The sequence below is a fragment of the Taeniopygia guttata genome, chromosome 2, assembly GCF_048771995.1.
Source record: "Taeniopygia guttata chromosome 2, bTaeGut7.mat, whole genome shotgun sequence".
Lineage (NCBI taxonomy): Eukaryota > Metazoa > Chordata > Aves > Passeriformes > Estrildidae > Taeniopygia > Taeniopygia guttata.
In genome coordinates this window covers 66823224-66838355 of record NC_133026.1, presented here as the reverse complement: position 1 = coordinate 66838355, position 15132 = coordinate 66823224, and the positions used below count along the sequence as shown (strand labels likewise).

General features: G+C 39.5%; 1 protein-coding gene across 16 annotated transcripts in view; it reads right to left on the bottom strand.

Moving 5' to 3' along the window:
* ATXN1 (ataxin 1) overlaps nucleotides 1–15132 on the bottom strand; it is a 399379-nt gene that overhangs the window by 312935 nt on the left and 71312 nt on the right. Inside the window, exon 4 of one of the 16 annotated variants that reach the window (XM_072924133.1) lies at nucleotides 3990–4073. The exons of the other annotated variants lie outside the window; for them this stretch is intronic. The gene's annotated coding sequence lies outside the window, so the exon portion shown is untranslated. The remainder of the gene's footprint in view (nucleotides 1–3989; nucleotides 4074–15132) is intronic. 16 annotated transcript variants of the gene reach the window in all.

Here is a 15132-nt window from a genome sequence, read left to right as displayed (position 1 = left end):
AGAACAACAGCAAGTATATCCTATCCCTAAGTGTCTGCAGATCCTCACCAGATCTGGCCCTGTGCTCTGGGATGCTGAATGCCTATCAGCATGTACATTACTTAATACAGGGCTGCTGGTATTTCACAGGGTGATGGTAGAAGAATAAAAGATACAGTAGTAAAGATTTCAGTAGAGTTTAAATTAATTTTTCAGGATAGCTTTTCAATTACTACTACTACAACTACACTGTGCAATAGCAGATGCACCAAAAATGCTGAAAAAGCATTTTTTAACAGAGTGGGTGAATAATTCTAATTTAGCAGGAAAAATTAACAGCAATTCAATGAGGGTACAGATTACATTACCCTGTTATGTTGTTGTACAAAGGTTTCAAGAGACCATACATTTTGCTGGTTTTATTTTATAAACAGGCCAACTAAAACCTCACGTGTAAAATAATCCACAATGAAAACCACAACTCTCAAATTACTGCCACAATTCTACCTCACCTTTGTGTGCCCAACTCTTTCCCAACCTATTACCCTGGCCCTTCTTTTGTCTCATGCTGAAAGGATCTCACAGTGGAGTCTAAAGTTGCTGAATTCAGGGAAAAGTCATCAGGGCTGAGTATGGAAATAAGTGCTCCCTGGTCCCACTACATGCTCCTGCCTGACTCTCTCTCCAACACCAAAGAGCTACACAGCTCTTCCTAGAGCAACAGAGCCACATTCTAAGCTAGGGTCCTGAAACAGTCCTCAGAGATGAAACAGACAGTAATACAGTTTGGAGTTCTGATGTGGCTGATTTTCCAATTCTTCTACTTTCTTCATTCTTCTAGGATTTAAATACTGACTGAAAGATTAAAAACAACAGAAGTTAATAATGATCCTATCATGCATTAGAAGAAACAGAACACACTCAATGAGTGTTGATGGCTTTGATACTTCAGTAGGCTGAAATATATTCAGAGAATGTTTCAGTGAATTTAGGTAAATGGGAAAAATTGTTAAGAAAAAAAACCCCAAACAATAAAATTTTAAAAAAAGCAAAATCTGATCTTGGATAATTAACAGCAGAAACAGGGCTAAATTGAAATAAATTATTCAGTGCAAGTACTTCAGACAGCTCTTAAGAATAACACATGGATTCATGGCACTCTTTAGGGGACTTTGTGCCTATAAACTAATTAATAGATCTGACTTCTCCATATGTAGTTTTTCCATCTGTAATAGATAAAGTATGGATAGGTTTCTTCATGTAACAGGAAAAATTAAAACTGAAGTTATTTTTGTAAGTTGTAGAATATTCTCTAACTTATTCAGAACGCAAATGTGTGAAATACCATGACAGAATGGAAATTGATTTTGTAAAATGTGAGAGTGAACGACCGTGCTCTGAAACATGTGGTGCAAAGTCAGAGACAGGGCTCTTGGCTTCCTTCCCCTCCAACCACCGCCCAGGCATGTCACAACCCAAACAGCAGAGCAAAGGCAGAAGGGCGCCTAATAACTCCTAATAATTCCTTGCTACAGCCAGTGAGACAGACAGCCACATCAGAAGCATTTCCATTCCAAAGTTAAAGGCCCCAAGTTTTTGCCATCCCAATGTGTTGTACAGTGCCGTTTTGCTTAAGCCTTTGCAAGCCCCTTGGACCCTTTGGTTTAATCAACATAGGAGCTGCTCCAGTTACTCCCTGGAACAGCTACCATGCTGTGCATGTAGGAAAATGCTGTACAGCTTTCTAGGGCAAGCAGAGCTGGCATGCAGGAGCTTGTCCAGACTTTTCAACTGGTTAGAAATCTGTCTGCAGCTATTCCATCCAACCCAGGATGTGAACATTGCTAGAACTTGGCTGAGAAATAGTTCACTTCTGTTTTTGCAGATACCTCGCATTTCACTGGATTAACCTTGACACCTGGATTTCAGAGGCAGCTTCCAAAGTTTTAGCCAAACTAATGTATATCTGTCAGGGTCATCCATTCACATTAACTGAATCTCATCCGTGAGGACAGACAGTCTCTCCCATGCTTTCCTCTCCCTGCCTGGAGGGCTGGCCAGTGTGGGAAGTTCCCATTCACACACATATTATCATATCTATTTATTTGCAAAGGTTACTTAAAATGGAGTGTATTAGCAGAAAGTGTCACAGTCTTACATTTCAATATTTCAAAAGCAAGAATTGTTGTACAGCCAAGACACCATCAACATTCATAAAACCCACAAACCTATTCAGAGGTTCAGAAACATGGGCAGTTGTTTTATCTGACATCTTTTCTCCCAACATGTCTCATGATTCCCATCAACAAGCTGTCCAACAGTGGTGCCATGCCCAGTCACTATCTGTGCCAAGAATTAACACCTCTTAGTCACCTCCCCTCTTCTTATCCCACATCCATCTCCAGCCCACACCTCATCAACCAGCAGCCCAAACATCTGGCCATCTTCACTAGAAACAGCCTCTTATCCAGCTTAATTCCCACAGCTCAGTGCCCAGCTATGTTCCTGCCCTAGTCTCTAAATGCAACATTTGCTTGAGTGTGTTGACATCAGATCTCATTATTGACTTTAAGGAGAGCATCAAGAAGGGTTTCCTCCACTTCATCTTCATCTAAGAAGACATTCATCTTCTCTTGATGAATACAGACAACAAGCCCTGACATTTACCTTTAATTATCGTGAATAATTGCAAACATTTGGAGAAAACCTGGAGTTTTATCCAAACTGAGTTAGGCCTAAACCCAAACTAAATACTCCTTAACGTTTTTGGAGGCTGTACTCAGATGCGGGGGTTTGGTTTCATTTCTCCTGTAAACTGATTCTGTACCCAAGAGTGCTAAGATATGTTTTTCTTTTTATTCTAGCATTTTTCCTCACATTTCACTCCTTTCAGAGCACTCTCTGCAGAGCTGCCTTGTTGTCTCATTTGGGTCAGTCAGAAATACAAAAAAATCAACAATCAACATATCTACTTTTTTCTCTTTTTTGTATTGGGGTTTGATTCTGGTCTGTTGTTTAGGTTTCAGGGTTTTTTTGCAAACCAATGTGTCTTTTTAACAGCTGGTATTCATATGTTCCTGTCCTTTCTTTGTAGTTATGTGCATCTTCCCTTTGTCATTTTAACATGCTTTTCTCCTTAGCAGGCTAAGAAAAGAGTCTTTTATGCAAGAGATCCAAATTTGTGAGAGAAAAAGTAGACTAGGAGAACATTTCAAAATAAAAAGCAAAGTAGCAAAAGATCCTATTATCTCTACCATCAGTCCCCAGCCATTTAACAGGGTGCTGCTCCATATGCAGAATTGGCACAGTCTTTCATGCAAACTGTACATCGCAAGAATAAATTCATTTGGAAATTACTAAATCCTTCCATTGTTTCATTTACCTTCCTGCTTAATGAAACAAAAGTTTCCTTGGCAGTCTCTCTGATTCATATTTAGTACACTAGTTACAGAAGAAGACTAAACAAAGCTGGTTGTGTGTGACTGCTCCTCCAGGTGCTGGCACTCCCATGGCTGAGGTGAGGGCAAATAGGGGCAAACAGGAATCCCTTCTTCTCAGCACTCATCCTGTGTAGGCTGCTCTTCTCATGGAGTCACTGTGCATCAGGGTTAAAGCTGCTCAACAAAACCACCAGCTTCTCCCAACACCATGGGTATATCTCATCTCCACTTACAGCTGTGCAGTTAGTAAACACCTGCTTTGATATCACACACTTTGTTGTTCGTAAACGTGCAGCCAGTTTGGCTGGAATGCAAATGAACCCAGCCCAAGACCAGTTTCCAGCCTCAGCCTCTACTTACTGGCCATGCTGGGGAGGGGAGGGGGAAAGGAAAAATAAAATAAAACCTGTTCTCTCAGGGGACTGAGCTTGTTTCCTATACAGTAGTTTCATAGAGGTGAATCTTTCACTAACCTGGTTGGCTGACACAAATTGTACGGGAACAACAAGAGGCTTGTCAGACTGTTCCAGCATACAAATTAACATAACAGATGGGTAGCAATAAACTCACCTAAAGATAAAATTATGATCTTCAGTCATTGAGAAAGATGATAACTTAACCACAGGATGTATAGCAATTAGCTTCCTCAGCAGCCTACAGAAGCAATATATACAAATTACAATATAATCTCCCACAATTTGAAACCATTTAGGATCTTTAGCATCGTATACTTGAATCAATTTAAATCTTTAAGTTGCTATCATCTTTCCTTCTTACTCAGAGACAAATATCTCCTTATTTTCTAGTGAAGCACAGTAGATGTTCTTATGTGGCCTAACTGTATTCATTTCTTTCTTCAGGTTAGCTAGTTGAACTGTTACGAGCTCTCCAGGACTGTAGTCCAAAGCACAAGAAGCTCTGGCCGCGGCAATACCTGTGTTGGATTGCCCCCAGTGGCAAGGAACTGTAAAAGACTTTGGCAAATAGAGAGAAATTAAAATTTCTGATTGAGAAATAGGTCTGCTGGTGGGAGGAAAATAAATAAATAAATAAATACATAAATAACCCTCTGCATGTGGAAATCTTTAAGCTTTCATCCATTTCTAGGAAACTGGAATGGGAGGAGCAATGCCTCCTATTCCTAAAGACATCTGCACTGTGGGGATACAGGGAAACTACTGCAGCACAAGCAAAGTTTTGGCAAATTAAAGCTTGTCAGAATCACACTGAGTTTCCTGTTGTTCTGGGTCTACTTATACTTTTATTACAATTCTGTGTTTCTTTCTGCTAGTCCCCTCTGGACATATAATACTTAAAAACTAGCGCAAGAACTTGATTCTCTGCAGTGTACAAAGTAGCCAAAGTATTTCTTTCTATGGTCTTCTTCTTCCTCCTGCCTTGTTTTTGACTTAGCATCTGGCAAAACTGGAAAAACCCTGGGACATAAAAATTCCCTTAACTGTGAGTAAGCCCTCATTATTATGTCTTTCTTTATAAAATGGTGTGTCTGATTAATGCCTGTTTGCATGGAAAATTCTCTCCTCTCCTTTGCTCTCTCCTGCAATTGCTTTGCATTTTAGTGTCCTCTTTGGCAAGGGAGAAAAGCTAGATACTGGGTTAAATCATGGCCCCTTTCTGAGATCTCTGGGGACTTTTGTTGTTCATGTCCACGGCACCAGGATTTCACCGTTATACTTAACAAGTACAGCCTCCAACAGTGGCCTACCACAGCACTTAAAGTCCCTGGAGCAAATGACCTGGCCCAAAGTTGCCATTTAAAATAACAACAATTTTGCAAAATCCTGTTTAATTCATTAGGCTTTCTCCAATCTGTTTAGCCTTGTTCAGATTAATCCAGCAAGCTGTGTTCTTTCATGTTCTCTTGCCTTTTAAGTGACAGAAACATTGCAGGCTGAGAACTTACCCCAACCAAGTCTAAAAATTAAAAATCCTTCACAACTCAAATCTGAAGCTTCAGATTTTTTTTAGAGGGACTGAATCTTTGCCATTGAAAAATGTCTATTTAAAATCTAGGCCAGGAGAATATAACTTTTTTACAAACCAGTCTTACTTAAGTTTATGACAACCAGTAACAGACCTGCAAACATTTATGTATTTGGCAATTACAGGCAGCTGTCTGGACACTCAGACAATGGAATTAAACATTTAAGAGATTGTGATTCTATGATATAATCTGGTTATGAAGCTAATTATACCTCTTGTCATTGTTAACAATGTATGATAATAGAGACAAAAATCTTGGTTCTGCTAGTCAAATCCCACAGAGAGGTATAGACAGGGAGAAGGAAAGGAAAGAAAACAAAAGAACTCAAAACAACTTCCTGCTCATTTAAGAAATGACTACCTGAGTCCAGAAGAAAAAAAAAGAAAAGAAAAGAAAGTGATATCCAACAAGAACACTGAAGTTCCCCTAAAATGCTAAAGGAGATGATACTAAAAGGTATACAATGCTATTTTCAATTAATTTGTGAATAATCATGTAAAGTTGAAACTTCCAGAAAACTGCCATGGAAAAAAATTATTAAATAAAATCATGAACATAACACACAGTTCCAGCTTTGCAAGTAAGGCGATACATTCCAATATACCATGCAGATGCCAAGAGCGCTCTCAGACAAAAGCACATCTCTTTTGAGAATCAGAAGTCCTTTTTAAAAGCAACAACTGAACTCACTACCCCTTGTGATCTGCAGTCTCCTAGTTCCACAAGTGCAGCAGATAATACAAAGCAAGTTATTAGCCTTCCATGTTTTCCATGGTGTTGCTTAGTTTGTACACTCAACCCTTTGTTGCTGATTTTAAACTTCTTTGGAATGAAGATTAAGTTCTCAAATTATTACACCATAAAATTGTGCATGCCCTGAAAGCTATGGCTTATTTTAATAATGAAACTAAAAAAAAAAAAAAACCAAAAAAAAAAAGAAAAACCCAAGCAAACAAAAAACCCAAGCAAACAAACCCAACCACTATTAAACATATTTCTAAAGCAGTAACTGATTTTTTGATTTTTTTTTCTAACAAAAATAAACCTCAAAGTCAAGGAATCTGTTTCTTGCAAGACTGAAATTTTAAACAAGTCTAAATTTTTTCAAGATCACAAGTTACTGCACTCACGGAAAAATTTCAGTGACCTTACTAAAAAGAAAAACTTGATTATTTCTATTTGTAGAAAAAATTGAGAGCCAGAAGTAACTAACAGCAAAACAAGTAACTTTTTAACACATACACAGACATACAATTCTGAAAAAATTATTAGAACAAGGAAAAGCTCTATAGAGCTTTTGTTTAGCAAACTGTTACAAAATGAAGGACAAAGAAGTAGCTACAGAGAGAGTCTTTCATGGTTTCAGAATTAATATTCTATGCTGGCCCCAAAGACTCTGCAGGTCATGACACAAAGTTTACCTGGCTGCCCTGACTCACATATCCTTATGGCAAAGGGTAATGATAGTGACATGGCTTGGTCCTACTGTTACTTTAGTATAGCATGTTTTATTTGTTCTTGATTTATCTGAAAGTGACCTGGACATTCAGCTTGACTTCTATATGCCCCATAAATGAGAAAGGCACTTAATTTTCTCTTGGAATAATTATCCTTATCACCAATAATTTCTTCTAGCCCATGGCAGATGGACAGTAGTGATAGGAAGGAGACCAGATTACTCTATTCCAAATAATGCTACTTCCTCAGTTTTTCATATTGATACCACTGCTAATGTTTTCTTTCCAAAGCCACAAGAGAAGCTAGTAACTGCAAAGAAAATGAAAACTACACTTAGAAAGAGCATCCTCTTCTGATCCGAAACCAGTCAGCCCATATAAATTGTACTTGTGTCTTTGAATTTAAAATGCGACTGTACTCAGTCTCCAGAAAGCATAATTGAATTTGTAATTCACAAAGCAAAAGGGGAAAAAATAGTATATTAATGTTCCAACCTCTAACAACCCCATCAATGTTTTAAATCTGGAAACTGCTGTTCTTTTAAGCAAGACTACTGGTTTTGGACGGAATACAGGTAGACTGTATTTAAACTAAATTGTCTGTGATTCGTATTCTGTTCACTCAGAAATTCAAAGTAAATGTTAGAAACTTCAGGGAAAACAGGGCATGCTCAAGTATGCTTATGACAATCGGGTTTTAGAAAAAAAAAGTTGCATGTGCCCCTCAGCCACTTTCACACCCTCAAGACAACAAAGCCTGACTGGTAGTGCTGGCAGCTAACTTCTAATGAGCATTAGAAGTGTGACAGAAGATAAATCAATATTTTTTTCTGTGAATAATAATCTTATCCTCTGACCATAGAAATGTGAGCTGCCAACAGCTGGGCACATATATAGCCTTGAAAATGCCATTCCCTTTCATGGTTGCAAACCAAAACAATAAATAATTTCAGTAAGATAATTTTCTGTCGTCTGCTTGTTCCTACAAATAAAGAAAGGCATGGGCCTATCCAGTTTTCAAACAAAAACAAAACAAAATTATTTGGGGATTTAACAACAATAATTTAATTTGTATTAACCATGGCATGACATAAACATTTTCCTCAAAGCTGAAGTAAAAACAGCTTACGCATATTTTCCATGTGTGGGGGGTTTTTTGTGTCTATGAGCTGCTGAGACTGCTTTCATTAAAGCAAATTCAAAAAACCCACTTCCCATTTGAATCAGAGTTTCATATTTAAACTGCAGGATTCCTCAGTTAATGGTTTACTTGTTGATTTAATTCATATGGATGTTTACAAAGGTGGGCCAACCAGAAAAACAGAGTAAGAGGACAGGGAATACATTAAAAAACAGAAGCAGGGAAAAGTGAGACTGAATTAGTAGAGTGCCAAAGCAACGAGATACAACATGAGAACGTGTACTTTTTTGTCCCCTTTTTTCCATCAAAAGCAATTGGTGACATGCCCTATGAAGTACACACAAGCTTTTAGGCAGGACTGTGAGAACAACCTTGCTTAGAGCCACTGTGAGAAAATGATAAAAGACAAAGTACATGAGTTTCAGCTGTAGTGGCTGGTCTTGTCAATGTACATCATTCAAAAATCTGCGTTAGTGAAGCCAAGTGTTTTCTTAATATGCCCTTGCAGTTCATACTTCAGCTTTTTTGTCTGTGAGCTACATGGTGGGCATCCTCTTGGAAAGATGGTAGGGTAGGTGGGAAACTGGGTGGTAATGCTGGCGCTGCAAAACAAGCCATTTATTGTAGCTGAGTCACCAGGACCAAGAGAGTTCCTCATGAGGTGACACTGACAGACCTGTGAGATCCTCAAAAAACACAGCAGGAGGGTACAGAGATCAGCTATGGCACCCAGACCATGGGCTTGGCATCCCTGCATACAGAGCTGAATGGCAGCTCTAGATGCCATTCTATCTCATCCTAAATCTATAATTAGCCCCATATCTCAAGATTTCCATTGTAGATGCCCAATGTTTGCTGGGCATCCAGGAGATTAAGGCACTTTTGAAAATATGTCAGTCAGGATCTGTTAGTAGACAGTCTTTTTCTTTGCCTTAGGTACAATTGTTACCTTTGAATGCTCCTCCCATTGCAATATAAATCACTCTACCGACTCAATTGAACAGGATCTGAACTAGCTGCTGTTTTCTGCCAAGAAAGCAGAATCTTTCAGCTTTCTGTGCACAGGAACAGAGATGTTAAAATTAGCCACAAGCAGTATATTGCTCCCTGAATACAAGAGAAAGGTACTGCAATTTGCTGCACAAAAGCAATTCATTAAAACATGAATCCAAAAGTAACAGATTTAAAGGAAGTGTTCTCTGGTTTGCTAAGACAACTATCATGAAGACAGACATCACGCAAATAGCAAAATGTGTATGTTCAAGTTTTGTTTGACAGCCCCTGTGAGGTCACAGCAGATAGCACTGTTACTTATTTCAGCATCTTACAACCAGCACTGGGATGCTTTTTAAGCTATGAGGCAGAGCACACAGAATCCCAGGTAACTTTCTATGTCTCCTATTGTTTCTGCTGGCGGAGTAGTCATTTCAGCTGTTAATCCCTGTCCCATTTCCGAGGCCATTGGAGGAGCTGAGTAATTTTCACCAGTGCAGCAGGTTCTAGCAATCATTAAAGAATGAGGAGGTAGAGAAGAAGACACTCTCAGGGTTCCTGCTAAGTTGGATTCTGCTCAAACTAACTGTGAGACATAGCTGCAAAAAGAAACCTTACACTCCTAAACAGGTTGTTTCTGCTTCCCATTCCTAGGCCAGCAGAGGCACCTGAGTTACGACATTAACATGTTTTACCATGCTGGGGAGTGGGGACAGACTGTGAAATCAGAAGTGCGTAGCGAGGACACTGACTCCTATCTCCATGTGCTAGTTCAACTTGCTAATCTGCAGAAAAATGAGTCCAGCTAAAAAGAAGAAGCTGGAAAGGTGCTGAGGGCCAGAGCTCACATGAAGACAGCTTGGTGTAGCCAGGATGGGGGTGGTGGAAAGTAGCAGATGGAAGGCTGGGAGTGCAGACTTCCCATTGTGGATAGGCTGGCACAGACATTAACAAAGCTGTAGCACTGATGTGTGCAAAGTCCTAAGGGTTCTTTCTCTCTCCCTCTCCAACTGAAAGCAGCAGATATTTTTAAAATGTAAAATATATAGAATCATGAGCAGAAGAAGAATTTATCAGGATTGGTAAGAGCTTTTGTCTTCCTTACAGACAAATAGCTCTGTGAACAGCAGATTCCATGAGCACTTGCATCTCAGGGCTTCCTTCCACCATGGGCGCTGAAAGGTCTGATAGACTCTGGGTTCTGGGTCCTGCAGCCTGGAAATCTTCTTGCTGCCTTCTCCCTTCTCCCTGACCACCTGCTTTCGAGAACTTAAGACAATTAATAAACCCTATGCCACTGTCAAATTTGGTTGAAACATTCTATGAGATCATAAAATATTAGATTCACCATATGGAAGGCGATATTAACAACTAATACAGTCTGTCCTAATGCACAATGTCTTTTTCATGAGGAAGGAGATATAACAAAACTATATAAACACATTTCTGCTCTATTAAGAACCACTTACAGGCCAGGTTATGCTTCTGGTTACATAGCTGTAAACACAGAACCACTCTGATTCACCACTTAACTTCAGTGACAGGAATAACCTGAAGCACCAAACCAGACTGACATATACACACCACCTAAGTACTGCAGCTCTCTGACTAGAAGGCAAGAGTGCATGTTTTATCAGAAACAATGGAGGCAGCACATATGACATCTTTGAATGACTCCTTTGCCACTCACTTGTGTCTGGCAAATTAAAACATCTGAAAGAGCAGGTTAGAATTAGGAGTACAGTATGGCATGCCTTAATTTTCCCTTTTTAGTAGCACACCAGAAGTATTTATACATATTTTAGAAAAAGCTGTACTCTGCTGTCTGAGGTACAGCATTTTCACAGGACATTCCTAATCTAACAAACATCACAAAGAGAACAAAGCAAAATAAATTTCCTTTGTTACTGACTACTGCTACATTATAATAAAAGAATTTTAAATCTGAGTTAATTTTGTTCAGCCATTGTTTTATGCCTACTTTTGTATTCTATTGGATTAGAACAGATTAATTTGTTTGAGTTTTCTTCCTAGACACTTCTCATGTCCTGGCTCAGTAAGAAGGCTCCATTATAAAAAAAAGAACAAAGTCTCAACATCTTCTATAATTTTCTCCTTCACGCTACCGTTGCTTAAAAAAAAAAAAATCTTAACAAGCTTAATATTTGGACTTATACTAGCTGGCAAAGTAAATTTCTCAGTAAATGACAACACTTCTTCAGATAGTTGTCTTCAGCCCATTTTTAAACGCTTTATACCACTGCATTGCCACAGGCCCCAGATCATTTATTCTAGCTAGTTGGCTGAATTCTTGCTTCTACCTCTGTATTGATGATTCTGACAGGAAAACCTCTGTTATTGCCAATGGAAAACCAAGATGTGACAATGTTGAAAAAAATGCTTTATAAGCCCTCTCCTTAGATGACAGACTGCACCTCCCCTTGCCCTGAAAGCCACCTTGCTTGTCAGGCAGTGCTAATGTCTCCTATGAAAGCAGGGAAGCCAGGCCCAGACATGCAGCTTTTCCTAACTGTGAACTGGGGGAACTCATGCTGTCACACCCGGCAGGTGCTCAGCTGTTGGAGCAAACCAACACCCTCTCCTTGTCTGACCAGAGGGCTCCTAAGAACACTCCCCCAGGCAGCCTGCTCATCTTCTGTCCTTAATCAAGTGGGTTGCTGGCCTTTTATTTCACCAGCTGGAAGCTAGCAGGCAAGTCATGGGACGCTTCCTCCACAGCAAGTCCCAGTTTGTGTTGTTCCAGTCCTAGGCTGGGCTGTTGCAGGAAGAAGGAAACGGCTGAAACTCTGTACTCTGTACTTGAGGACAACAGGGATAGGTTCCTCCCCCCCCCCCATGCAATCTCACGCAAACCATCTATCCTACCTTCCAGCTGCAGACTAAAGATGACTGCTTTTATCTGCTGTTTCCATCACAACACTCTTCCAATGGTCACCAAGACCTGGTGCAATGGGGCCATGGGGTATTGTTTGGAGTCTCCCAGTTCTACCTCCATACAGGCAACAATAACAACTGGAAGCAAAGGCATTCTTATGCTGAGTGACTTTAAAACCTGTGCACTGAATATAAGCATTCTCCAGTAGATTCAGTGGGATTTCCTGCAGCACATACAGCAGTGCACTTTTACCCACGGTAAGTGGCGTTTGCACTAGCCTGGTTTTCATGAAGATCAATCTGATTTCTTCCTAATAACAAAAGAGTCATCTTGAATGACAGGTATTAGCCAATAAATTAATTAATCATACTGATAGAAATTTTGGGAAATAATATTCTAGGATAGCAACACAAATAAAACTGGACAAACAGACCCAGAGAAAAGTGAGTGACTTGCCTAGAAATGTGTTTTTACAGTATTTAATGGTAGCAAGTGTTATTGATACAGGACAAAGAAATTAAATTGTAAGAATGACACACTAAGCCCAGAAAACACAACAACACAGTCCTGTTACCATTTCTTAAAGTCATTAGCTCCTTTCCCTGTGAAAAGTAACACTGAAAACTCCCCACGCTCTAGCACAGTAATGGCAGCAATTCTTTGGCATCCTGTTCATGGATCACTGTCAACTTTCTGAATGCACTCTGGGATACCAGCCTTGTAACACCAACCTTTTAAGGCAGCATGGCTTTGCAAGCCGCTAGCGATCTGTGAAGCATAGTTGAGAATCACTGCTCTTGATAATGTGACTTCAGCAAATCTCGAGTGGACTAATGACAGAGCTGCCTACACCCAAGGTCAAATTGTTCTGCCAGCAACAATTTTGGTATTTGATTCCTAAAGCTGAGGCAAGTGGAATGATGACGAATCCAGTACTCCTTCACTTAGAGGTTATTCACTTAAATACCAAACCACTAACTTCAGCTGTAACTCCTGGGATTTGACTCGGTGGTTCAATCTGGAGTGTCTTGCTGTAGCAGTGGCAGCCTTGAGGAAAGCGACAAGACTTATCCTAAGTCTTCTCCTGGAATCAGATTGCACAGCAACAAGGAATTCCTGGCACTGTGGTACAGTAAACAGTTCTCCTATGTCCAGGATATAACACCAGAACAGATGATAATAAATAAACCACTTCAACAGGGCTGTGAAAAATGATCCATGACATATCTGTAGTGTAGCAAATGTCATCTCAGAACAGGCTTGTCTGGATGCCTACAGGAGAGCACCAACTGTCTGGCTCAAATTTGCAGCCTGCTCCTGGTACGGCACTGTGAGCAGATTGGTGACTGACTAATTCTGCACAGCGGTTCCCTACCTACGGAGCGTTCTTTCCAGCTATTAGTGTCACAGTGTATCAAATGGGCTGTCACAAACCTGTTTATTACCCTTACCCAAACTCCAGCAGGTATCCAGCAGCAGCTATTCAGAATGGATCTATGCACACAGCGTTAGATCTCTGGTAAGCTGGACTAGAGCATCTCATTCAGGACAGAATTACAGCCCTCACATATCCTGAGATCACCACAGATACATGGCATTAGAAGCGCCACTTGTTACATTAAAAGTCTCCCTTCACAATCACTTTAAGAGCAGTTCACAAAAGCCATTTCCAGCCCAACAAGAGACCATGTTTCTTTCTAGAGGCAGTGGAGAAGTGACCCTGATGGAGAACAAGGCCAGAACAGAAGCCCAACCTAACCATTCCAGAGGCCTTCTCTCTATTCACTGTTATAGAGCCTTTGCAAATACTCCCTCATTTTATGCTGTCAACTCCTAAGACTTCATCTCAGAGTATTTGATGTTTCTCTTGAAGGCCGTTTTCCTTGAGTCATTTAGTTTTCCAATAATACCATATGTTTGGTAAAATACATACATATATGCATATATAATTATTATAAAATACATAGGTCTTGCTGTTGTGGAGAAAACATGAAAGTGCGAAGTCCAGCGACTGGGGGGAAAAAAAAAGTGGAGAAATCAAAAGGCAAAATAAAACAAACAAGATATTACTTCAGCTTTTTTTAAAGCCAAGCTCATGACATGTCATGCCTTTACAGTAGCAATACTCTGTTTTACTGCAACAGTCTAAGAAATAATTTGAAATTTGCAAATGGAATACTTATATTTGCCTTGTGTCTTTTTCCAAAGATTTTTTTTATATTTCTAAAATTTTTCACATTTTAAATTTTTTTAATAAATAAAAATTTGGCTTTCTCAAATTCCCACATTTATTAGAATTTCATTTTATTTGTCGCTTTAAGACAAAATTAGCTTTTGAAAGCAGATTAGGGAAAACTCCACTCCCTTTTAATATCTGCACACATAAGAATTGTAATCAGTTTTGCCAAAACATTATGATCATTGCCAGTGATCACAGATCACAATCACAGTTGCTTTAAGTAAAAGGGACTTCTAAAAGGTGTAAAACTCTGTTCATTCTCAACAAGCATCCAGTAAAATGACCATTTCAGAAGCCATTTCCTTATCTTTAAGGTCATATCTAAAATTCTGGATGTTGCTCAGAAAAAGCTGTCTTAAGTACATGCTGCCTTGTTAGCTGATGATTTACCCAATGTGATATGAATATTTTAGGTCAGTTCCTATTTTCCTTCACCTGCATAATATTCATGGAATTCCTCTTGTATTCTTCTATGATCACTAGATGAAAAGAGGGAAGTGCTCCAACAATTTAGAATCATTCACTTTTCCAAAGGAACCGATGATTCAATACCTGAAGTTTACCCTACAACCACTATATTTGAGGTGAAGAGGATTTTATTTTTATTTCACTGTTGGAGCTCTTTGAACTACCTCAGATTGGATTTTTAAAAGTTAATGCACATAACTATTTAACACCCATGTTCTCTGGTAAGAGTGAATTAATGAAATTCATATTTAGTTCTTGGAAGAAATTTCTCAAGGGGATCCCACATACTACAGGCTGGCATTCAGCCAGTAGCAGTAACTTGCACAGCACGTGAACAAATCTCCAGCTCATGATCTGCAGACAAGGAATTGGCACATCTGGGAATGTTGTATCCTGCCCGGGCAGGCAAGTTCTAGACTCTCTCTATTACAATCTCCTCTTTGTCTGGTGGAGATTCAGGTTACAACATCAAGAGTTTTCTAACTTTCTGCAGCATCAAAGGAGGGGAGCAAAG